General features: G+C 47.0%; 1 protein-coding gene across 1 annotated transcript in view; it reads left to right on the forward strand.

The window, feature by feature from the left end:
- Positions 1–13,946: 13,946 nt before the first annotated feature.
- Positions 13,947–25,731, forward strand: part of PolZ1 (DNA polymerase zeta catalytic subunit) — a 187,922-nt gene continuing 176,137 nt past the window's right edge. Inside the window, exon 1 of the mRNA XM_075695099.1 lies at positions 13,947–14,233. The gene's annotated coding sequence lies outside the window, so the exon portion shown is untranslated. The remainder of the gene's footprint in view (positions 14,234–25,731) is intronic.

Below are 25,731 nucleotides of genomic sequence, written 5' to 3' on the forward strand. Positions count from 1 at the left end.
AGAGACGGCCGTTTTTCGTAGACATGAACTGCAGCCACGCGACGGGACAGTGGTCAGTCTCAATGGTGAACCTTGAACCAGCGATATAGCAAGCTAGCTTCTGCACCACCCACACTACGCAGGCGCATTCCTTTTCTGATGCACTGTATGCTTCCTCATGAACTGAAAACTTTCTACTGGCGTACAGTACGGGGTGTTCGTTCTCGTCATCTCTATTTTGACAGAGCACCACCCTTACACCCCTGTCGCTGGCATCACACTGAAGAATGAATAGAGTAGTCGGGCGCGTTCAACACGTACTTTGGCTGACTCGTTAGTGCTTTCTTCAGCATACTAAAACCCTTTTCTTTTGCGTCATCCCACTTTACCGTTTGTGGTTCTGTTTTTCTGCGAGCATCCGTTACAGAATTCGCAATCTCGAAATACCGCGGGATATATCTTTGGTAATAACCCGCCAAGCCAAGGAATGACCTGATGTCCTGCCTGGTGCGTGCTTGCGGGAAGTTGTCTATAGCGGTCAATTTAACCTCTGAAGGCCGACGATGGCCTTGCCCTATTAGATCACCTAGATAAGCTACCTCCGCGCGCCCTAATTGGCATTTGGGAGCCTTAACAGTTAAGTTGGCATCTCGTTGACGACACAGCACGGTTTGCAGGTGTTGCATATGGTCCGCCCATGATGAAAAAAAGGTTGCTATCTCATCTAGATACGGAAGTGCAAAGTCCTCCATTCCTCGTAGCACCTGGTCCATAAGGCTAGAGAAGCAATATGGCGCATTCTTCAATCCAAAGCTCAGGACTTTCGGCCGAAAGGTTCCCATCGGAGAAATAAACGCCGCAAGCCTGCTTGCCCTCTCGGTACGGTACCTGCCAGTATACGTACCCTCTGACTAAATCGAGCGTAGAGATGAAATTAGCACTGCTCACTTTCTCAAGCCTTTCCTCGATATGCGGTATTGGATAAGTCTGGTCCTTCGTGATTAAACTGAGCCTGTGGTAGTCGATATATGGTCGCGGCTCCTTTCCTGGGACCTCAACCAAGATTAAGAGGCGAGGTATAATCACTCACTCCTGGCTCGATTACACCTAGCTCTAACATCTTGTTTATTTCAGCGGCAAGGACTTCACGTTGGCGAGGTGAAACGGGATAAGCTTTCGAACCAACTGGGTCCGACGAGGTTAACTCGATATCATGAACGATCGCAGTGGTCCTGCCCGGTGTGTCTGAATATACGTCTTTAAATTCAAACACACAACTTCCTCAGTTCGGCCCTTTGATTGGGATTCAACTCCGCCTGTTCTACTAACTTGTCAATGGTCTCGTCAATGTCTTTTGTCTCCGTCACTGCTGTTAACTCTGGAAAGTCGACAGGCATTTCCTCAGGTTGCTTAAGGGACATGTTCACAATGGCTTCCCTCTGCCGGTAGGGTTTAAAGGGCCCCTGAAACGGTTCGGACAAATCTTTTAGCGGCGTGGGGTACAGCTTAAGTAGAACATCCGCACCACAATTTAAGTGAAGCGTTACGGATTAATGGAGCTACAAGCGATTACAAGTTACCCTCCTCCCTAGCCATGCTTTCCCCCCTCAACTCGTTCGCCGAGCGATCGGGGCTAAGCTCCGCCTTCACTGGTTCTGCGTCACGATGCGGCGTCGCATCGTCCACTTCCGGTCGTTTTGGAGCCCGCCACCGCCCGCGCGAAACCTCTCCGCTAGCCGCTTGGCCGTCGACCCTAAGCGAGAGTTATCGAAGCAGCGTGCGTTGCGATCATTCTGTCGTAGCGCCGAACGTGTCTGGTATTCCGGTAATCAATCACTAGCTCGACGGAACGGTGGAGGCATAAACTCAAGCTGATGAAAGAACTTTAGAGTAGACGTACGTGAGCTGCCTGATCGGTCTCCACGGTCCAGCCAGCCGTGGCGCAGAGCTTATCCAGCCAAAGAAAGAGCTAATGTTGCTCTAACCAAGTGCAAAACATTTTAAACATTTACAAAAACAACGTGTTAACGATTACACTCATGCGAAAGATTTACTCCAGCAGCACAGAATACATTTTGTTACTGCTACTGTGCGTGGTTGAGCTCTATGCCACCATGTGGCTGCACCGTGCAGACCATTCACATTTGCGCTTCTGTTCATCCCCTGAAACGACACGCAAGGGGATGCGGCCAGGCCCTGTCCCCTTGCGCTTGCGTTTACCCTAATACAGGACTCGCGAAACGCTACTGCGTTAGTAATCTTCCGATGTAAAGTGACGGCCGCAATCGCGCAAATCCTGGCACCCATTGGATAGCGGCAGTCGAATGCGCTACAGCCAGTCCGCTCGTCTTCTAGCTTGCAGAGGGACACGATGTTGCAGCTTGGCATATTGCCAGTCGCTACATTTGCAGTCCACAACGCAACAAAGTCGAATCATAGCACTCGCGAAAAGACAAACCAACACTGACAGCTCTCTCGTCAAAGACAGAGCACGTTGTAACACAAGCAGATGACACTTGCTCTGTGCTGGAAGTGCTTAAGTGTACTGAAAAATTGTTCTTGTGCATTCTCTTTATGTTACGTTCTTTTTATAAAAACAAATGAACTAACATTCCAACTACTACGAACATCATTTGTTCCCCATAAAGGTGGAAAAATTATCGATCACGCGCCCTGGTCAGCCAATCGAATAGCTCGCCCCACTGACGTCGTATGGGTTATTTACGTCGTATGGGTAGAGGCGGCTTAAAATTCCGCCGAGCATGCAGTGAGCTGCGATCGGCAGCGATGTGCATATTTGAAGTCTTATAATAAATTACACGCTTTACACGGATCACTTGGAATCGCCAATTAATGATCAGAAGGACCTACCCTAACGACTCAGTACGTTTGTAGAAAATCGTCAAAATCGTTTCAGGGTCCTTTTAAGTATAGATTGCTATGGTACACTTGTGGTGTCCTTGGTTTTCCCGGTACCATGATTACGTAGTTGGTTTCAGATAATTTCTGAATTATGTCAACCGGGCCTTCCCATTGAACCTCTTGTTTGTTTTTCAATGAGGGTTTCAGGATCATTACCTTTCCCCAACTTCAAAGCGTCGCGTGCGAGCCTTCGAACCTTTTGAAATCAAACCTTTTATTTGTTAAAATGCCGGTAAATGGAAAAAGTGTAGACTCCCTGGTTGATACTGGAGCATCCGTAAGCCGAGTAAATCAGGAAGTTGTCCAACCGAGCGCGGTGTATGAAGGAAGAATAGGTATATAGTGTTCAAAGCTATGATGGAAAAACTAGAAGGTTGCAACACTGGACAGAAGTAGAAGTTGGATTTGGTGGACATCATCTGAAAGTAAATGCCCTTGTGCTGCAGAGTGTTGACTTTTTGTTTATTTTATCTAGACCTGATATGAAGCGATTGAAGATGAACATTTCTTGGAGAGACAAAGCGACCATTGACGGATCATTTAAGCCTAATTTGTGTGGAATTGAAAATTCACATCGAAGAGTTAGAAATTCTGATGAGATACTGACAAATTTTCCCGAACTTAATTATTTGTGTTGAGACGTACCCACCAGCAGCAGATGTCCTCGAGGTACCGTTTAAGCTTCGTGACGTCACAGTAGTGCGTAAAAAGCCGTACAGTCTCTCCCACGAGAAAAAGATCTAGCTAAAGGCCGAACTGCAGTAAATGCTAAATGCCGGTATTATAAGGCCATCAAAATCCACTTTCGCGTCGCCAGTCACCATAGTACCGAAAGACGATGGCTCATTTCGCCTTTGCACAGATTACAGGCAGATAAACGGCCAGACTGATTTGTTTCCTTTTCCCATGCCCCGAATGGACGAGATCATCAATGAAACTGGTGGATCAAATTTTTTCACTCGGATCGACCTCTGTAAAGGATACTGGCAGGTGCCACTACAAGAAGATTATAAGCAATAGACTGCTTTTGTAACACCTTTCGATGTGTACGAGTAGAACCGCTTACCATTCGGTTGGAGGAATTCTGTAGCTTGGTTTCAGAAAATGATGAATGACATTCTTAATGAGTTCCTAGGAAAGTTTTGTAACGTATACATTGACGACATCATCATATACTCACGTACAAGAGAAGGACATGAAAAACACTTTTTGTGCGTGTTAGAAGCCCTCAGCAAGTCAAAGTTAAAGAATAACAAGAACAAGAATGAATTCTTTCAGACGAATGTTGTCTTTCTAGGAAGTGTTTCTGACGGAAAAACAAAAACAACAAAAGAGGAGTCAACAAAAAACTCGTCAAGCCGTATGACCTACACTCACTCCGTGTTTTCCTTGGACTCGCCGGTCATTTTCGTGCATTCATTAAGGATTATGCTGCAAAGACACGATGCCTCACCAAGCTGACGCAAAAGGATGTGCCATTTATGTGGAGTGAAGAGTGCGAGAAAGCGTACGAGTGCCTTGTTGAAGCTATATTGTCGGATTGCTACCTGACATCAACAAGCCTTTCGAGCTGTGCACGACGCTTTACAATACGGTGCAGGGGCCGTTCTATATCAACGAGACACAAAGGAACAGCAAAGACGCCAACTCAGAGTGATTGGCTATTATTTTTCTACGTTCTCAAAAGCTCAAGCACATTATACGACCACAGAAAAAGAGGCTCTGGCTGTTGTGATGGCACTCCGGTATTTCAGAAGCTACACAGAGGGTCGTCATTTCCGGCTTTTCACTGACAACCGAGCGTTAACCTACCTCTTGGGATTAACCCAGCCGAAGGGCAGGGTGGCGCGTTGGATCAGTGAAATACAGCAGTTCGCTTTCGATGTAAGCCATCGACCTGGTGATAAGCTTCCTGACGCGGATGCTCTTTCCAGGCTTCACTTCACAGAAGTGAGAACATCTGATCATGGACACGTTTACAGTTTGTGGGAAGGCAACGAAGACTTGACTTGCGATAATAGAAAATTCTGCGTTCCATGGGAACTTTGGTGAAAAAGGTTTTGAAGCTGTACCATGACAGCTCAGAGTCAGGAGGGCACGATGGATTCTGGAAAACTTATTGGAAGATAAAAAGTCGATTCACATGAAAAAATGTGAAGGAAGATGTCAAGAGCTACGGGCAAACCTGTCACCAGTGCCAGATTAACAAGGCCAAGTATCGTCCAAGAGGGAATCAAATGGTCATCGCTAATAATTCCCAAGTACCATATGAAGTAATTCATCTAGATTATGCCGAAATAAAAAAAAACGAGGCGAGGGAGTCAGTAAGACTCAAGCATTCCTTGTCTCAATAGATGAATGTACACGCATGGCAGCTGCAAAGCCAGGAAACGAAGACGCGAATTCTGTTTTGACATTACTGGAGCGGAATATGTTCAAGAACACCACAGTGGTGGTGTCCGACAACGGGCCAGCTTCCCACTGTAAGAAGCTTCAAGAATGAGCCGTAATAGAGGAATTGCCCTGAGATTTGCCGCACCCTACCATCCAGAAGAAAACGGCCTAGCTGAAATGCTCATTCGGGACTTGAAAACATTCATCGCAATTTACGATGATTTCCCTGGAGTATGAAAGTGTGCCTCGGAAGCAGCAGTCAGGCACCACAACCATTCTCATACCATGGGATTAGGATGCTCGCCTAACTTTGCTGCATCAGGAAGAGAAAGAGGTGGTCAAGATCGATCCCTGCAAAATAAATGAGTGTATTTGAACTCATACTTTATAACACACACACACACACACACACACACACACACACACACACACACACACACACACACACACACACACACACACACACACACGCACACGCACACGCGCGCACGCACGCACGCACACACACACACACACACACACACACACACGCACACGCACACGCACACGCACACGCGCGCACGCACACACACACACACACACACACGCGCGCACGCACGCACGCGCACACACACACACACACGCATATATATATATATATATATATTGCCACGACAAACTTGGTGACATTCAAGTTGCGCGTCCTTTGCATTGGGCACTGTGCACGCCGTACAGTGGTGTTGTTCAGCAACAACAGGAAGCGATCTTCGTGGCACGGGCAGCCAGTTGGACCCGGCTCGCATGCGGCACGCGCCCGAGGTGTCACGCGAGAAGAAGAGGAAGACGGTTCGAGCCAGTTTGAGAACGCGACTGCCGCGGATTCCTGCACGACCGCAGTGACTTTTACTTGTGGGCACAAGTTCGCCTTTAATAAATATCCTTGTTTTACTAACATCGTTACATTTCTGGTGGAGGTGCGGGGTATGAGTCGAAGCCCCACGAACGAAAGTCAGCGTAGCCCCGACAACCCGCGAGTCCATCCCGTGGAACTGACACCTGTACACCAGCGGACGAGCCGCCGTCTTCGAGGTGACTCGCCCGAATTCGGCCCTCTTCTCTTCTTGCCAAGAGAAACTCCCACAACGGACGCCGCCACAATGACTACCCAGGTAACACCGGCACAGCTAGTCGTAAGCCAACCTCGCAAGCCGCCAACATTCCATGGTGACTCGTTCGAAGACGTGGAAGATTGGTTGGAACTGTTCGAGAGAGTGGCGAGCTTTAATGAATGGAATGAGAGACAGAAGCTCCGTAACGTATATTTCGCGTTGGAAGACTTCGCAAAAACGTGGTATGAAAACCACGAACCCTCTTTGACCTCTTGGGAGGAATTTCGACGACAACTGCTAGCAACGTACGCCAGCACGGATCGTAAAGAAAAGGCTGAAATCGCACTTCAAGCCAGGAACCAGCTCACAAACGAGAACGTGGCGATGTACATCGAGGACATGTCCCGCCTGTTCAAGCGTGCTGATCCCACCATGAGTGAAGATAAGAAGCTGCGCCATCTCATGCGTGGGGTAAAGCAGGAACTCTTCGCAGTTCTCGTCCGCAACCCACCGCGCACGGTTGCCGAGTTCAGATGTGAAGCAACGACCATCGAAAAGACGCTGGAACAGCGGGCTCGGCAATACAACCGTGAGGCAAGCTGCGCACCTGTCCATGTCTTCCCTGGAGGCCTGCCAAACGACCTGGAAGCCCTGCGGGAGCTTGTCCGGTCAGTGATCAGGGAAGAGCTCAATAAGTTGCAGATACCTCAGGCTCCAGCTGCACTATCTATCGTCGACGTTGTCCGGGACGAACTCAGGAACGTCATACGGGATCCAGAGTGTGAGCCACAGCCGACGCGGCGCACGCCAACGTACGCCGACGTACTCAGGCAACCCGCGGTACACAGTAGTGGAGCAGTTGCGACGACTGTTCCCTACCCGTCGACAGTACGCAGTGCACCTCGTCTACTGGAACCACCGGCTGCCTATCAGCCTTCAGCACGTAGTGCACCTCTTTTTGTGGAACAAAGGCCCCGGAAAAGTGACGTCTGGCGTGACCACGAGCGCAGGCCTCTGTGTTTCCACTGCGGAGAAGCGGGTCACCTGTATAGGTTCTGCCCGTACCGTCAAGTTGGGTTAAGGGGTTTTCCCTTAAGCGCACCATGCCCCCGAAACGGTGAACGGCCAGCGGAGATCGAAGAATACCTGTCGACGCGCCAAAGCCCCGTTACTCCTCGCCAACGTCAACCACGATCACCGTCGCCCATGCGCTACCGATCGCCTAGCCCACGCGCGTCTCCAAGATTGCCTAGGCGTCGTTCACCAAGCCCACACCAGGAAAACTAAAGCAAGCGACCTGTGGAGGTGAGGCCGCTGATAACCAGAGTGACGAAGATCCTCCAACGCGATTCCAGTGCGGTGATGAGATAATTCCAGTCTACAGGTGCAGGAACGAAACGATTACGTCAGATTTGCGGTTGATAATAGACGGATGCGAGCTGAATGCCTTAGTCGACACCGGCGCTGATTATTCGGTAGTAAGCTTCAAGATGGCGAAGCACCTTAAAAAAGTTGTGACGAAGTGGACTGGTCCGCAGATACGCACGGCAGGCGGCCATCTTATTACGCCCCTTGGCCGATGCACCGCAAGACTTACGATAAAAGGCTTTACTTACGTTTCTGACTTTATTGTACTGCCAGAATGTTCACGGGAACTTATATTGGGAATGGATTTTCTACAAGCTAACGGCGCCATAATTAACCTACGTAGGTCCAGTGTATCTTTCTCGACAAAACAAGCTATACCTGTGGAAGAATCGGAGGAGCGACGTCTCGCTGCACTGCGCGTCGTTGACGATGACGTAACTGTGCCGCCACGCTGCAGTATAATGGTTCTTGTGGAGAATGAAAGATTTTCCGACCGCGAAGGCATAGCGGATGGAAACATAGAGCTCCTTTTCAACAAAGGTATTTGCGTGGCTCGGGGCCTTGTTCACTTAAGCGATGGCCGTGCAAATGTCGCACTTACAAATTTCGGTAATGAATTCCAACACATCGCACAAGGAACAGCTATTGCCTATTTCCACGAGTTCTGTGAAGCGACCGAATTATGCAGCCTAACTACGTCAACTGCCCTGCCAGGAACCTGCAGTGTCGACAGATCAATTACCGTCAACCCGAGACTCCCTGAAGCCCAAAAGAAACAGATATATGCCCTGATAAAGGATTTTTCTGACTGCTTCTCCGCGTCCTCGAAGGTACGGCGCACGTCTGTTGCGAAGCACAGAATCATAACAGAGGACGCCACAAGACCGGTATGCCAGCACCCGTATCGAGTGTCACCAAAAGAAAGGGAGATCATCAAGAAGCAAGTAGAGGAGATGCTTTCAGATGACGTTATTCAGCCTTCCAGCAGTCCATGGGCGTCTCCGGTAGTGCTGGTTAAGAAAAAAGACAACACACTTCGATTCTGCGTCGACTACCGTAAACTGAACAGCGTAACCAAGCGAGATGTGTACCCCCTTCCGCGTATCGACGATACCTTAGATCGGCTCCGATGTGCAAAGTTTTTCTCGTCCCTGGATCTCAAGAGTGGATATTGGCAAATAGAGGTGGATGAACGGGACCGTGAAAAGACAGCATTCGTGACCCCTGATGGCCTCTACGAATTTAAAGCACTTCCATTCGGCCTCTGTTCCGCACCCGCAACGTTCCAGCGAATGATGGACTCTGTGCTTGCAGGATTGAAATGGCAGTCATGCTTAGTGTATTTGGATGATGTGGTCGTATTTTCCACCACATTTGACCAACATCTAGAGCGCCTACGACTAGTATTAGAAGCTATTCGCGCAGCAGACTTGACAATTAAGCCGGAAAAATGTCAGTTCGGCTTCGATGAACTTCGGTTTCTCGGACACGTCATCAGGGCTGAAGGCGTCCGACCAGATCCCGAAAAGACAGCAGCTGTTGCGAGGTTCCCGACACCCACAGACAAAAAGTCAGTGCGACGTTTCTTGGGTTTATGCGCATACTACAGAAGATTTGTGGAAAACTTTTCAAACATTGCTGAGCCCCTTACAATACTGACAAGAGATGATCAACCTTTCATGTGGAAAAGCGAACAACAAGACGCCTTTGACGAGTTAAGGAAACGCCTGCAAGCTTCTCCAATCCTTGCCCATTTTGATGAGACAGCTGACACTGAAGTTCATACCGATGCGAGTAACGTCGGCCTCGGTGCCATACTAGTGCAGTGGAATAACGGCCAGGAGAAAGTAATTGCTTATGCCAGCCGTAAGCTCTCGAAAGCAGAGGCAAACTACTCCGCAACCGAGAAAGAGTGCCTTGCAGTCATTTGGGCAATATGTAAATTTCGGCCCTACCTCTATGGTAGACCATTCAGAGCAGTCAGCGATCACCATTCGCTTTGCTGGCTGGCGAATCTCAAGGATCCATCTGGACGACTAGCAAGATGGAGCCTTAGGCTTCAAGAGTATGACATTACTGTCGTATACCGATCCGGGAGGAAACACAGCGATGCCGACTGCTTGTCACGCGCACCCGTCGAGACAACTGTGTCAGAAGAAGAGGATTTCCCGTTCCTTGGCATTGTTGACGCGTCACAAATTGCTCAACAACAACGAGATGACCCGGAATTGCTTCCACTTATACAGCGCCTGGAGGGACTGGACGTTCAACTGCCGCGTATTTTCTCTAGGGGGCTATCCTCGTTCTGTCTGCGAGGAAATGTCCTCTACAAGAGAAACTTCGAGAACAGCGAGACGAAGTTTTTACTTGTCGTACCCACATCTATGCGAGGAGAAGTTTTGCATGCATGTCACGATGTGCCGATGTCTGGACACATGGGCGTGAGCCGTACAGTCGCTAGGATTCGTCTGAAATACTACTGGCCCAAGTTATTAGCCTCAGTGCAGCACTACGTCAAGACTTGTCGCGAGTGTCAAAGGCGTAAGACTCCATCCGTAAAACCGGCCGGCCTCCTCCAGCCAATAGAGCCACCAAAAGCCCCATTCCAACAAGTCGGTATGGACCTCCTTGGACCCTTCCCAACATCATCTTTAGGCAAAAAGTGGATAGTTGTGGCCACGGACTATCTGACCCGTTACGCAGAAACTGATTCCCTGTACAATGCAACGGCTGTCGAAGTTGCAAAATTCTTTGTCCACAATATCGTGCTCAGGCATGGCGCTCCCGCAGTTGTTATTACCGATCGTGGAACGGCCTTTACTGCGGACCTAATGAAATGCTTGTTGCAAATGACACATACTGATCATAGGAAAACTACGGCGTACCACCCTCAGACAAACGGTTTAACTGAACGCCTTAACAGAACACTGACCGACATGCTTTCGATGTATGTCGACGTTGAACATAGGCTGTGGGACGAAATTTTGCCATACATCACCTTCACATATAATACGGCCGTTCAGGAAACAACACGAGTCACCCCGTTTGAACTTGTATTCGGCCGAGCAGTAACCACAACTTTGGATGCTATGTTGCCGTTAGATGAAGAAAACCATAACTCATCTGACCTAGATGATTTCTTGCAACGAGCCGAGGAGGCACGACAGATGGCAAGGTACCGAATACGCCGCCAACAACGCATCGACTCCAGCCGGTATAACCAGCGCCGTAGTGAAGCTCATTACCAGCCCGGTGACATGGTGTGGGTATGGACCCCAGTGCGACGCCGTGGACTATCTGAAAAGCTTCTGTGCCGATACTTCGGCCCTTACGAAATACTTCGTCGTATAAGCGACGTCACTTACGAAGTGAAATCCGCTGGACACGAGAGCCCAAGACGGCGCAACTCCACGGAAGTTGTGCATGTTGTCCGCATGAAACCCTACCAGGAGAGGTCGTGAACGACAACAACAACAAAAAAAAAAGAGAGCCCACAGGAACCCCTACTTCCTCTCACGCATCGGGCCGATGCGGCAAGGAGGGGGATAATGCCACGACAAACTTGGTGGCATTCAAGTTGCGCGTCCTTCGCATTGGGCACTGTGCACGCCGTACAGTGTTGTTGTTCAGCAACAACAGGAAGCGATCTTCGTGGCACGGGCAGCCAGTTGGACCCGGCTCGCATGCGGCACGCGCCCGAAGTGTCACGCGAGAAGAAGAGGAAGACGGTTCGAGCCAGTTTGAGAACGCGACTGCCGCGGATTCCTGCACGACCGCAGTGACTTTTACTTGTGGGCACAAGTTCGCCTTTAATAAATATCCTTGTTTTACTAACATCGTTACAATATATATCCCTGTAGTAAATCCTGTAGTAAATCACTACAGGTACAGGTATTCGCGTTACTGGTAGGTTACGAAATTACTTGTATAGCGAAGAAATAATTTTCTCCCACTTCTATTGTGCAATGCGCGACCTTTACAACGAAGTGACCTGTATAACGAGTGATTTAGGAGGCCCAGAGCACTTCGTTATAAAGGCGTTCCACTGTAGCACGGTATGAACGCCGCTTCTGTAAGTCAACCTGCATTTGTTTGACTACACTGTTACGTGGCTAGATCACGCCGGCCACGGTGTGACACCACTGGGGTGTGGGCTTTCCATTCGCGTTGCAATAGCTTGACGTTTTCCAGGAGGCGAACGAAAACAGTCTCGCAAATTCGCGTAAACCGGCCCTCGCCCTCGCGAGAGCCCTTTTCGAGGAGAGAAAGAAAAAACGTCTTTAATGCCTTTTAGAGGACGTCAATGAGCTCTTGTTCGCCCTCTGAAAAGCAGTGCAAAAACTCTAGGCCACCGTGCTCTAGGCTGTAGCAACGCTATTATTAGGGTATGTGAACACTATAGAATGTATAAACTCTATTAAGAGTTTTAAAGCCAATTAAAGGCGTGTAAACTCTGTTCAAAGAGCAAAGCTGCGTCCAGGGCATAACAACACTTACTGTAAAGGCAGTTTGTAATTTCTATTAATTTTTTTTAGATCATTGTCTCAGAAGCTCCTAGGAACAGCCAGCTTCATGTCTCTTTTCTTCTTGTTCTTTCTTTTTAGAGGGAATCTGTCATCCAGAGGTTGCGAGTTCGGATATCACTACTGACGCGTACTTCTAGAGCTCCCTTTAAAGCGAAAACAACATTAGCGCTCCCGTCGTCATAAAAACACCTCAAATTTTTAAATGGTTGCGAAGGCATGTATCGCCGAAGCAGCAAAACAGAACAACATCCTATACAGGGAAGAGCGAAGTATGTCTCGCGCTGGTCCCGTTATCGCTTCTCGATGTGCGACCTCCCAACGTAATGGAACGTCGATTAGCCTCGCTCTCTGCCACACTCCGATGGTTACGGATAAAAAATAAGGCTACCACCAATCTCTCGTAAAGCAAAATTCGTTTCATTCGAATTGCTATTATACTTTATGCATATTTCTATTTCAGCAAGCTGCTACCCTGTACTTTTTCTTTCTTTTTTAAAGCGAATTCGAACAGTCTCTTTCTCCTGGCTCAGAAAAAAAAAATTAATATGAGAATCAAAAGAAGCGTATTTTGCTCTTTATCTTTTCAATATGTTGTATTGAACATATTGTTGTGAAAAAAAAAAAGTAAGTACCAGAAAGAGTACGGATTTTTTTTAACCTCTCTTTTCTGTTTTGTACCGTTGTCCGTTCGCTCGCTTTTCTGCGATTTCACCAAAATAAACCGCTCGTTGTTTTTCCGGAATTTGGAGAATTTTGTTTTTTTTACGTATTTTATTCTATCACGCGTAAGCAACGCCTGCTGCTCTCGTGTCTGCAGCTTTCTCTTGCAGTGCGTGAGTCCAATGGCGGAATGCGGTTGTAACAGACTATACGTGCACACAGATATGATCACGCTACACGCGTAGCACATATGAGATGTGACGTCTGTCGTGACGTCACATCACAGATGTGACGTCTGACATATATGAGACGTCTGTCGCCAAGTCAGCCGACACTGGCCATGCCACATATCCAAGCACGTATACGTATCCACTCCGCGAGTTTATATATAGCCACGCTATGAGCGGCACGACTGATTGCAGCTGCATTTTACACAGAAACTATAAGACTATATTAGGCTCGCGCATACGAAATCTATACATATCTATACGAGGTCTATACGAGGTCTATACGAGATCTACGTGCTGGTGAATCTGCACAGGATACAGTGAAGAGACGAACAAACCTTATTTCGTTCACCGTTGTGACAAATGTTTCGCTTTTCCGTATACAGACCAATTCTGTGAAAACGAAAAAAAAAAAAAAAAGATTCCAAGTGGGTGGGGAGGGGTTCCTCAGGACACATTAAAGTTATTTCCTCCTCCTCCGTGTTTCACCATAAAAGGAAACAGACACGTTTTTTTTCTTAAATATATCTTTATTCCCGTGAAAAAGCGGTGCATACAATACGGAAGAAAAGTTTGCGTCCTATTACCACAGCGCGCTATCGCCTATCGCGAAGCCGCGTCGTACACGCGGCGCACAATGGTCACGACACGTCGGGTTATGTTATAAACGAGCCCGAACGGCATGTATACCGCGCGTCGTGAGCGCATGCGCTAAGACTAGAAGCGCGCAGCTCGGAATCCGCTGTCGGCATCGCACGCCGTGCGCGGAGCTGTGAGGTCAAACAATGTAGCAACCCTCGTTGCCGCGTACACGTGTGCGTGATCAATCTCGCCGAGAGCAGCAGCAGCAGCAGCCGCCGCGTCGCAGAGAAAGCGCACGAGCCGTCCTCGGCAATTGATCAGCATAAATAGTGCAACTCCACGGAGCGCTGTATACTGCGCATCGAGCGTTTGCGCTGCCGTACTGCGCCTCGTTCCTGCGAGTGACCCTGCTTCGCCTGGACCGGTGGATGTGCCAGCAGCAGCAGCTATAGCCGCGTCATGACAGCTTACCGAAGGGCCTCGCAAAGTAAGTTCTGTGACAACGTGCGCGGGTATTTACGGAAACAACAAAAGTGCTCACGGAAGCGAACTTCCGCGACCCATTCGCTAGCGATCAAACATCTTGATGTATGTATGCGTGTGGTTTTTAGGCACCGCCGGATCCGGTGGTCCCAAGGAGCTCGCCCTCCTCCCCCCTTCCCCTGATTCTTCCTTGGATCCTCATGCTTGCGTGTAGGCCGCATATTGCGACGGCCACACACACACACACACACACACACACACACACACACACACACACACACACACACACACACACACACACACACACACACACACATATATATATATATATATATATATATATATATATATATATATATATATATATATATATATACACATATATATATATGTCGATCTGCTGTGCATTTGGTCAACGTAAACGTTTCCCTAGATTATGTACAATCAGGCATGGGGAGTTACAGTTAGGTCATATAACGCCGTATCGCTTGCAATGATCAGCCATGTGTACTGTACACTCTCCGTAACACCTTTGTGGCAACGTCATCACGATAAAAAAGCTTACAGTGGCGTGCCGACTATTTCTTGAGTCGAGGGTGGGGGAGGCAAACTACAAGCTATCCAACCCCTCTCTCTATCTCTCTCTCTCTCTCTCTCTCTCTCTCTATATATATATATATATATATATATATATATATATATATATATATATATATATATATATATATAGAATCCTATATATTCTATATAGAATATATAGAATATAAAATTAACTGGTAGACGCATTTACTGGCTATTTCTCGTAATGCATAGTAATTTTACAGTAATATTACACACACACACACACACACACACACATATATATATGTATATGTGTGTGTGTGTGTGTGCGTGTGTGTGTAATATTACTGTAAAATTACTATGCATTACGAGAAATAGCCAGTAAATGCGTCTACCAGTTAATTTTATCTTTACAAGGCGCACACGTAATCATCAGTCACACGTAGTGAACCATGGTGGAGCAAAATTATTTGAACCTATAGCCTACACATGACATGACGTATTATGACGCTTGAAAAGAAGAAAAAGAAAAGGAAAACGAGCGTTCAATAATTATTCTCGAGGCTTCTAACTGGACTAGGAACGTAAAAACTTTTTCAGACATGACACTTAATGAGCATCCCTTTCCACTTCCAAGAAATATAACCATGTAACTTGCAGCTGTGTCGGGACAATGGGAAGCATAGCCGATAGCGGCCATATCACACCTTCTAAAACTTGATTAAGATTTTTTTTTACAAAAGCTGTGTTTGATGCAACTAGTTTAACTTCGCGCAGAGGTTTTCATAGCGTTCCACCTATTTCCGCTATATTTGATCTCGATGACATTTGTAGCTCGGCCAGGGCAATGGTTTAAATTCTGCCCCATTCGTTAGACATACTCGCAACGCCATAGTGCACGCACACACGTAATTTATTACACACAGCCTCAATTACCCCACACACTTTTAACTTTGCCTTCACATCACCCATTACCTCGTCCTCATATATTGACACCAGACACGATAAAGTTGACTCGTTTCGTCCCCTGACGACACCAGAACCCAATATACGTTGCTTAAATGATATTGCGCGACATAAAAACGACACGGACGTGTCGTTTTTATGTCGTGTCGTTTTATGTCGTGTCGTTTTTATGACGTGTCGTTTTTATATCATTTAAGCAATGGATTACCAACTTGCCCGGAATGCTGCTCCCAATATACGTATCCCGCATAAAAATAAAGAGCAATAAACGAGGCTTAAATAGTTATTCGTAACGCTCCCAAGTAAGACAGAAACGTCAGAGCTTCGCGACAAATTCCACTTAAGCTGCGCCCACTCTTCCTAAATGTAAAACTTGTGAAGTGCGGAGTACTCTCGTGAACTTGGGAAACGTATATATACCTGATAATGGCGGTTTGACACTTTCGAACGCTTGCTTAAGATTTAAAAAAAAAAGTCAAATGTATTTTTTTCTTTTGCAAAAGCTGTATTTGATCTACACGCATTCAACATCGGACACGAACTAGGGACACCATTCGTCATACATATGTTAGCAAATATTTAACCTCGGTTGTAATTGTAATTATGCAAAGCCGCGGTATAAATTTACGCCACTCGTAAAACACCGCTAATAACGTTCCAATCCACTTGCACAGGTAAATCTATTGCAAAGTGGCGCATTTAACCCACCTACTTCGAACGTTGCCTAAACATTACATTACACATACTGTGCCCCTAATCTTTCCCAAATATCAACATGGCACCTCGTTTAGTTCACCGAAGACAGGGGAAAAACAAACTGCGAGCCTCGCATGACGAGCAAATGTAGGGGGGAAATGAGGGCTCAGTGATCATTTACAACGTTACATTGAAAAACAAGTACACCAAGTACACTCTGCCCCTCTACATTTGTCAGTACGGGGGGGGGGGGGGGGGGCTACTGGCAAATGGGAATTTTGGGAAGTTACCGCAAGCGAAACACGGGACTTGAAGAAAGGGACGACACGAAGCTAACACGATGAACTTGGCTATTCACTACCGGTGTGTGGGCTGCTCTCCTTTGTTTTCAAAGACTGAGATTATCGGCAGAAGAAATGGCCAGCTGGAAAGAGAGATTGTAGAGGCAGTGGCCATGCGACGCTTTAACGATGGTGTTTGCATTAGCTCGCCGTCAGTTGCGGTTTCTCAGAAAGAACCTTTCTTTCTTTTCATGTGATACACACGTGTTCGGTGCCTCAGCAGTCTGTCAGAGTTTCCCTAGTATTTTGATCGCACACCTGTTTAAGGTCGCTCTGTGTTTTTTATTGGCTATTACGTTGCTTTTCGGGTGCACACGTGTATTTGACCTATATAAGCTTGGCGTTCGTTTCATTAAGTCATCAGTTGTCAGTACCGCTTCATGTCGTCCTTTTCTTCAAGTCGACTGTTTTGCTTGCGGTAACTTCCCAAAATCATGAATCCCCAACTGGCCTACACCCACACTATGCTATGTTCTTTAGCTTGCCCCTAATGCATAGGACAGGTGCGCTTTTTTTTTTTTTTTTTGTCATTTCAACTCCATCCAAGTGCGGCCACCGCGGCCGGGATCTGATTCCGCGACCACGTGCTTAGCAACGCTACGCCATAGCCGCTAAGCCACCGCAACAGGTAGCGTGTTCCGTAATTTGGCGCGCGATTTTGTTCAGCCGCTGCCAGCGCGCGCCAAACGCTTGGATGCTACCAGATACTATTGGGGGCGAGCACCACCACTGGAAAAGCTGGCGCCGCCGTCGGCGTCACGTGGTATGAGGGATCACGTGGACCCAGTGGCCGCGTCGGCTGCTTCCGAAGCACGTAAGCGAGCTGAAAACGAAAGTTTGAAGTCCCACCTGTGCAGCAGTTCTGGTTAAGTGGGGAGGTTTTCCCACTTCGGGTGTCCATTCGACAACACTTGGAAGCGCTATAATAGGTAGTAGCTGCATTTGAAGGCGTCCAACATGGTGGGGTACTGCTCGGTGCCGCAGCGCCGGAGGTACGCAACGGAGCCCAGTTTCAGACTTCACACGTAGCCGCAGGACAATTAAGAAGCTGCGTGAAGGTTGGATCGCGAAAGTTAGAAGCGTCAAACAGCCATCGGGTACAACTTGGGCGTGCAGCAAGCACTTCTACGAAAAAAATTTCTGCTACGGCATCGGGGCTGCGACGTTCGATGAGTAGCCGAAAGCGCGCTGAGACGTTCGCCCGCGTACGTTGCCAGGCTAATGTCATGAAGCCTTTGTCTATGATCATGTTGATGCTATATAGTTGCAAGTTAACATGGCATGAAAAGGGAACGGTAAGAAGCACATAAAAAAAGGCATGGCATATGCTCATGTTTGTGTTAGCACCAAACAATAAACGTACTGTATTAAGAAAAAGAAGTAGCGGGAAATTGCTCGCTGTGAAGACAGATAAACATACAATGCGGTGCAAATTGAGAAAGAATGGTATTGAAACGTCCAAGAATTTAGAGGAAGAAAAACCAAAAAGATTGAATCGTCGCGGTGGCACATTAAAAAAAATATTATTGAACACCTTTGATAGCGCTCGCGCAAAAGCGGTTGCATGTGTACTGTCAGATGTCGGCTGCGGCCTAAAACTCACGGCACCGTGCAAAAACGCGCTCGCAGAAAAAAGTGAAACACTCTGCGCGGCCATGCATGCAGACGCGCAGTCGGTCTCTGCGAACCCGTGCGATCGCTGCATTGAGGCTTCATTCTGTTATGTTCCACTCGGTTATACAGACAGCCCACTATAAGAACATATTTTCACATAATTTGCTCTTAGCGATTGCCTATCTTTCACGCGAGGAACCGGTTCGGGGGTCTCGACAGCGGCGACCACGTGCAGTTGGTTTTCACTGTGCGTAGACGGTAAAAAAGCAGAAGCCCAACTCGGGCTCCCTGCGGGAACCATATACAGTAACTCTAACACCGCATGACCACTTGACGCCACCTGCCGCGTAGTGTACACATCACATTCATTTCATTTTCTTGGGTTTAAGTACTTTGTCAAACACACAGCTATAGCTAGTTGATTTGGTCGGACATTAAATTATTTTATTGGCCTTCTATAAGTGGATTCTTCTATGACATGTACGTTTTCGCAGGGTGAGTAAAACTAACCCACCTTAAAATGTAAACATTTGGTATGCCTTATCAATATGTAGCGGGTCTGAAGCACGGTCCTTACAAAAGTGTAACAAGTATTCTTTCAGAGCAACATCAATCGGTCACTCCAAACGTGTCGTCTACACTGTTTGTAAGTATACGAACTGCAGGATCTGTGTTTCGTGAAGATCCATATATAACTGGACTTCGCTTTGTACCTGCAACATGCAACACTCAAGCTTGTGAACAGCTAAGCGCACCACTATAAAGCTACAGTCAATGAGGCAGTGCTGCGAATGATTACACTGTTTGTCACCGATGTCAGACGAATGAAGCCGAGCATACGACATTTCACCAACAGAACTGCATAATCTAGCTGACCAGCGCGCCATCCAGACAGCCACGTAGTCAAATAGTTGCAGACGGGTACAGCCTACTCCGACCCGCCAAAGAGGGCCAGTCACACAATACCTTTTGTAGTCAATTCTTAGAATCAACTGGTGTCTTCCGAACCTGAAAGACCAATTGTTTAGTGGAATGGCACGGGTTCTTGCGAAAAAAACGCAACTCCGTTCAGTGGGACCTTGAGCAGCTCTCGACGTTGTTCAGGCTAAAAACATCTTTTATTCATACCATTGCTGTTGTCAACCGGCATTTATTGGAAATTTGAAGGGGAAGGGGGGGGGAGGCGCTGTCTGGATTTTCCAGAGCCCACAACCCGATTTTTTATACAACTGCTTAAGGCACGAAGAACAGCAGGCACGCAGCCTACTTTTTGTTAAAGTATTTCCGTGCAGCTCAGGGGTACCGTCAAGTTCGTACAAAATAAATGTGATTACAGTTTTTTGTTATTATATGTTTAGGTCGTGCAAACGAACACGAACTTGTTCAAGCTGGTCTACCCCGTAATGTTTTCGCTCGGAGTTGAATCGGCAATGAACCGTTGAACTGGAACGAAAGCCGGAACTAAATATAGTTTCACTTCGACACTCTGGGTAAAACATGTCTCACGCGAAGTATTATCGGACGCACCGGGTGTATCCTGTTCGGTAATACCGCATGCATCCGGCTTCAAGGTGAAGGAACAATTCTTGGTTTATCGCTTGTGGTTTAAATTTGAGCAGCAGGTAGTCGAAGTTGACGTACACGAGAATGTACACGGGAGTCCAAGCAGGATAACGGCCTCCAATTAAGCAGGTTGGTGTTGGAGCGTTCAAGAAGTCGCAGCGCGGAGAAGTGCGGATAAAAAGACGGCGGAACGGTCACGTGCACGAGGCGAGCACTTGTGCTTTCTCCTATTCCCCCTTTCGCCGCAGCCACAACAACAGAAGTTCTTTAAGCATGTGTATTCGGTCTTTCCAGCTGCTTGGTACATGCTTCAGCAAGACAAATACCTATAGATCACAACAGAATCTGAGCCGCATTGTGTGCATGATGCGAAGCCTGAACACAAACGAAAACCCATGAACACACGCACGCACGCACGCACAGATACGCGCGCACACACACGCAAAAGCATGTGGAAGCAGGAGCTGTAGTCAAGTGAGGGCGCTGGCTTGCACAAGGGACCTTCGTGGAGGTGTTCTTCTCAGCATCTTTAGACGTGCTTCCGCGGCCTAATGTTAAGGCAGCGGGATTCCGTGCTGGGGGAACAGGTCTCGAAACCAACCATCAGACATGTCATTTCTTCATCATGAATATATGAAGCAGTTCGCTTCGCAGGAGGCTTCACGAGCAGCCCCTTACACGCAAGACGAGGCGGCGCACAAACAAACAAATATTTAATGAACCGAACTGCAGGACCGGTTAACAGGCTCACCGACTACAACGCGGGAATGAACATGCCTCCGGCCCCGGCCGAGCCCACTCGCCACAGACGTGCGCGCTTGCCACGGAGGCCTCCTCGCGATGAGCAGCTCCGTTATTAGTTAAGCCTTGGCCACCACGACATCTTTGGCACGTCCGCGCTGTCAAATGTGGTGTAATTGTCACGTGATGTGTCAGTTCATTGATGCTCTGCGTCAATTCTTAAGAAGCGTAGCGTATATTTCAGTCGGGAGGTGGCACTGCCATACTTTCTTGTATCAATGTGTGTTAAGTGGAGGGACGTTCTAGAATAGGGGGGGGGGGGGGGGGGTTAATATTTACTGTAGATGCGGGAGTATTTAGTGGCTGAGAAATCCGTATTTATGAGAAATAGCGGTACCTGACACCGACAAAAGATACCGATAGCGAGCGGGGCTATACCAATCCAGGTGCAACCAAATTAGGGAGACCCACTACAAGCTTCAACAAAAGACACTCCCTCATCAGAACAGAAATTGGCCTCCCTGGTGCAGTATTCGACCAATCCCTCCCAAATTATTCATCCGATAAACCAATGGCCCTCAGTTCCCAGCAGCTGCGGAGCACCTGACCAAGGCGGCGGTCAGACCTGTAACGCAGCAGGGCGTTCTAAAAATCTCTGGACTCGGACAGGCCACCAATGGAAACTGACCCTGGCAATCTTTGACACCCGAACTCTGTCGAGTGACGATAGCTCAGCAAGAGTATTTGAGGAACTATCAGACATTGCTTGGGATATCATTTTCTTTAGTGAGATTAGAACTGGTGAGGCTTATACAGTGCTGACTAAAGGCCATGTCCTCTGCTATAGAGGTCTCCCAGATAAGAAGCAATACGGGGTAGTATTCCTAATCCATAAGCATATATATATATATATATATATATATATATATATATATATATATATATATATATATATATATATATATATATATAGCAGGCAACATTGGCGAATTCTACAGCATTGATGAGAGGGTAGTAGTAGTAGTAATCAAACTTAATAAGGGGTATAGATTAAAGGTAGTACAAGCCTACATTTTAACATCCAGTCACGATGATGATGAAGTAGATCAGTTTTATGAAGATGTTGAATTAGCGACGAGAAAAATGCAAACTCAGTATACTGTAGTCATGGGCCACTTCAATGCAAAAGTAGGAAAAAACACAGGCTGGTGAACAAGCAATTGGCAACTACGGCGTCGATTCTAGGAACGCTAGAGGAGAGATGCTGGTAAAATTCGCGGAAAGGAATAAGCTGCGAATAATGAACGCCTTCTTCAGGCAGCGTAGCAACAGAAAGTGGACCTGAAAAAGCGCTAATGGTGAAACAAGAAATGAAATTGATTTCTTACTTTGTGCCGATCCCAGCATAGTGAAGAATGTTGAAGTGTTAGGTAGAGTAAAGTGCAGTGATCATAGCTTGGTGAGGTCTAGGATTCACCTCAATTTGAAGAGAGGAAGAGTAAAATTGGTCAGGAAGAAACAGGCCAACCTAGACGCAGTAAAGGTAAAAGAAGACCAATTCAGGCTGCTACTTGCAAACAAATATGCAGCCTTAGAAAGAGAGATGAAGATGACATAGAGGTAATGAATGAAACCGTAATTAGGCTGGCATCAGAGGCAGCAATTGAAGTGGCAGGTAACGCACCCATGCAACCAGTAGGCAAGCTCTCTCAACTAACAAAGTACCTAATAAAGAAATGACAAAGAATAAAAGTGTCGAACTCACGAGATAAGATAGAATTCGCGGAACTGTCAAAACTGATCAACAAGGAGAAAACAAGGAATATTCGAAATCATAACGTGAGGAAGACTGAGTAAACCGTAAAAAAATGGACACAGCATGAAATCAGTGAGAAGGAAGCTAATTACTACATTCAGTCATCTTCAAGCGTATGCATCTGTAATAAAAGCAATCAAGAAAAATCATTTATTTATCTAATCTAATATATACCTAGTCGACAGTAAACTCTCAGTTGAACGAGCGTCAGTTTAACGAATATTTTAGAATGTAACGAGGTTTTTATAAGATCTCCGGTGGTTTCCCCATGCATTCTATGCAAAAATCTGAATTTCTGAATAGTGAATATTTCATTTGAACGAACTTGATCAGTGGACTCTGGCAACACTTCGTTAGACGAGTATGTGCAGTGCGACAGTGAGCTCGTTACCGGTGCTGAACTATCAGATCTGGAAATTCTTTCCAGTACGTGTTCATCCAGAACAAGAAGAGTGCGACGAGGAAGATGCAATGGTAGACTCAGATTCCAATACTTAAACTCTCGCCGAGGCTGTAGGATGCCTTGAAAATTTGCGAGACTTCGTGTCTCAGCAACAAGCTGTGCCAGAGGAAGTGCACAAAAAACATAGACTCTCTGGACAGCTTTGTGACTTCTTGCACTTTCAGAGCACCAGTGCAAATTAAAATTGCAGATTTTTTTTTCCAAAATGAGATAGGCAGCAACGTAACTGTTGTACACTCGCATGCTATGTTGATGTATATAACTCCACGAATCGCATTTCACACATTTGACTCGGTATCTGCTGTACCCTACGTTGTTCCATATTCTCGTGAATATTCTGTTTAGTGTACTTTCAGTCTGGCGAACTATTTCCTTGGGTCCCTTGAAGTTCACTCAAGTGAGAGCTCACTGTGCTCTGTTTTAATAATTTAGAGCGCATTTGATAAAGCGCTCGGTATAAGCACGCTTTGACACTAACTCCTCGCAGTTCATTTTGCCACGCGGTTGTCGGTGCTATCAAAAGCAGGTGGCAGACGCGTGGAACGGCTCGGAAATTTGTGATGCACAGAGTGACCTTCTCGCTGCTTGTTATCGCGCATATGTCGCAGCAGGGTCGCATTCCACAGTCGTTCAATATACACATAGCACTTGAGCCCTGTTACTTGCATGCGACCAGACAAGTAATAGAGCGAAGTGTTATTAGTGATCGACAGGTATATCATAGAACACGATGTTGTTGCGAAATTTGAGCGATAGCAAACTATCAGTAAACGCAATATCTTTCTTTGAGGAGTATTTAAGCGAAAAAAACAGCGCGGGTCTTTGTGCGCTCATTTGCGTAATGAACACATGCATTTGAGCCCAGAGCCCGCGAACTTATGACTGTGACACCTTTGTGGACTGCGCCAACCAAAAGAAACATTCGGCATAGACACTTAAAACTACTTACATGTGGGAATGCGAAAGAATGATAGTAGTACCTTTTGTGAAATGTCTCTTCCGTGCGTTCCTTCTCCGTGCGAGCTCTCGCCTGCGCTCTAACTGATCCTCGGTGAGGGCAAATCGGAAGCAGCAGAAGCTTTATGCGGGCGAGTTGGTTTTGCATACCCGATGAAAAGAGCGCTACGAAGACGCGGACTAAAAGAAGAACATGTACGACGGACAAGGCGCTACTTCCAACTAAATGTTTTTTTTAAGAAACAGGACTTTAAATAGATGCAACCAAGAATGGCCCATCGTGACATCACGACCTCCCTATCTCATTAGAAAAGCTGTCCCTTTTTCGGTAAGCGTCACTGAAAGGCAACTAATGCACGTGCAGGGCAAATCAAAACGCGCTCGCTGGCCCACGATCGAGTTCATAAATCCAATAAGGACTGCTCAGCGCCGTTCACTTGGACATTAATGCACTTTTATTTTATAAACTCATTTTATGCACTCGTGACGTGGCGCCACCTTCTCCCCATTGGCTGCGCCGTCACGTGCCCAGTGACGTACGCACTAGGCACACCTTCGGTCAACCAAAACCGTGAAGCCGCAGTGCCGTCGAGGAAGCGTGCTCGTCTCGAACCCCGGAAGTCCCGGGTTCGGTTCCCACCCAGACCGAAACTTACCAAATGTTCTTTTCAAGGTGATTAATTTAGTTTGTCTACAGGAAAATGCCTGAGAAATTTGACGTAAATCCAGGCATTTTTTGAAGTGTTCTTACAGTTTGCGCCGTTTGCCATGTTTGGTACCATTATTCGTTGACGCTGCCGACTATATAACGCCGGATTTTCAGGGCATATTATAATGATTTCGCATTAAAGGGACAATAAGGGCAAATATTAAGTCAAGCTAAAGTGACAGATTAGTGCTCTAGAATCTCTAAGGCATCAGTATTATTGCGAACAGGGCCTTAGTAATCTAGAAATTGAGGAAAATGCTGGACACGATTGGAGACTCCTCCGGGATATTCAAGCACTTGCGCGATGACGAAGGCACTCCTCATTTCAATTCTGTCACTAGAACTCCACCACTCGCTATATATACATCACTGTATTGCATTATAGGACGAAATAAAATGCCACTTGTCCAGTTCTATTTCCCTTTTAGAAAAAATAAGAATTCGTTGTCATTACTCTTGACAACGACGCGCGTGGTCGGAGGGTTTAGTTTTCGCTCGACTCTGCGCCGCCCGCACTATCGCGTTTCAGAAGTTCCGTGGCTCAGGAAACTGGCACAAACTTCTAGTAGCAGCAAATTACACTTCATGTGATGTCGCGGTATGCCCGAACGGTCCACACCACTTGACCACGAGCAGCTGCAGCGTCGAATCTACGGCTCTGTTGTGGTTCGCTTTCTCCACGACCGGTCGTTTGCGTTTTGTGCAAAGCATCGCACCGCTGTCTGTCTGGCGCCGCTTTACTCAACGACGGCCACAACGGGCGGTGATGGCGTATGCAACGTCACCACTCCACCGGTTGGGTGGCGCGAGATTTGAATTGCGATAGACGAATTCGGACCCTTCAGTTGCAGTTTTCCCGTAAAGCCCTTTCTTGGAACGAGACTAGCGCTGCGAGGTGTCCGGAATGCTACTTTAACAGTCCACGTCCACTTAGTATTTGCCTTTACTGTCCCTCGGAAACACCGAAGGAAAGCAGAAAGGAACTACAGAAGTTTGCTGAACTGTGATGGGTTGGTGCACATCGGAACGAATCTCGCACAAACGCGTCTTTCGTCTAGCACTATACATCCCGTTT

This window comes from Dermacentor variabilis, chromosome 6 (genome assembly GCF_050947875.1).
Source record: "Dermacentor variabilis isolate Ectoservices chromosome 6, ASM5094787v1, whole genome shotgun sequence".
Taxonomy (NCBI): Eukaryota; Metazoa; Arthropoda; class Arachnida; order Ixodida; family Ixodidae; genus Dermacentor; species Dermacentor variabilis.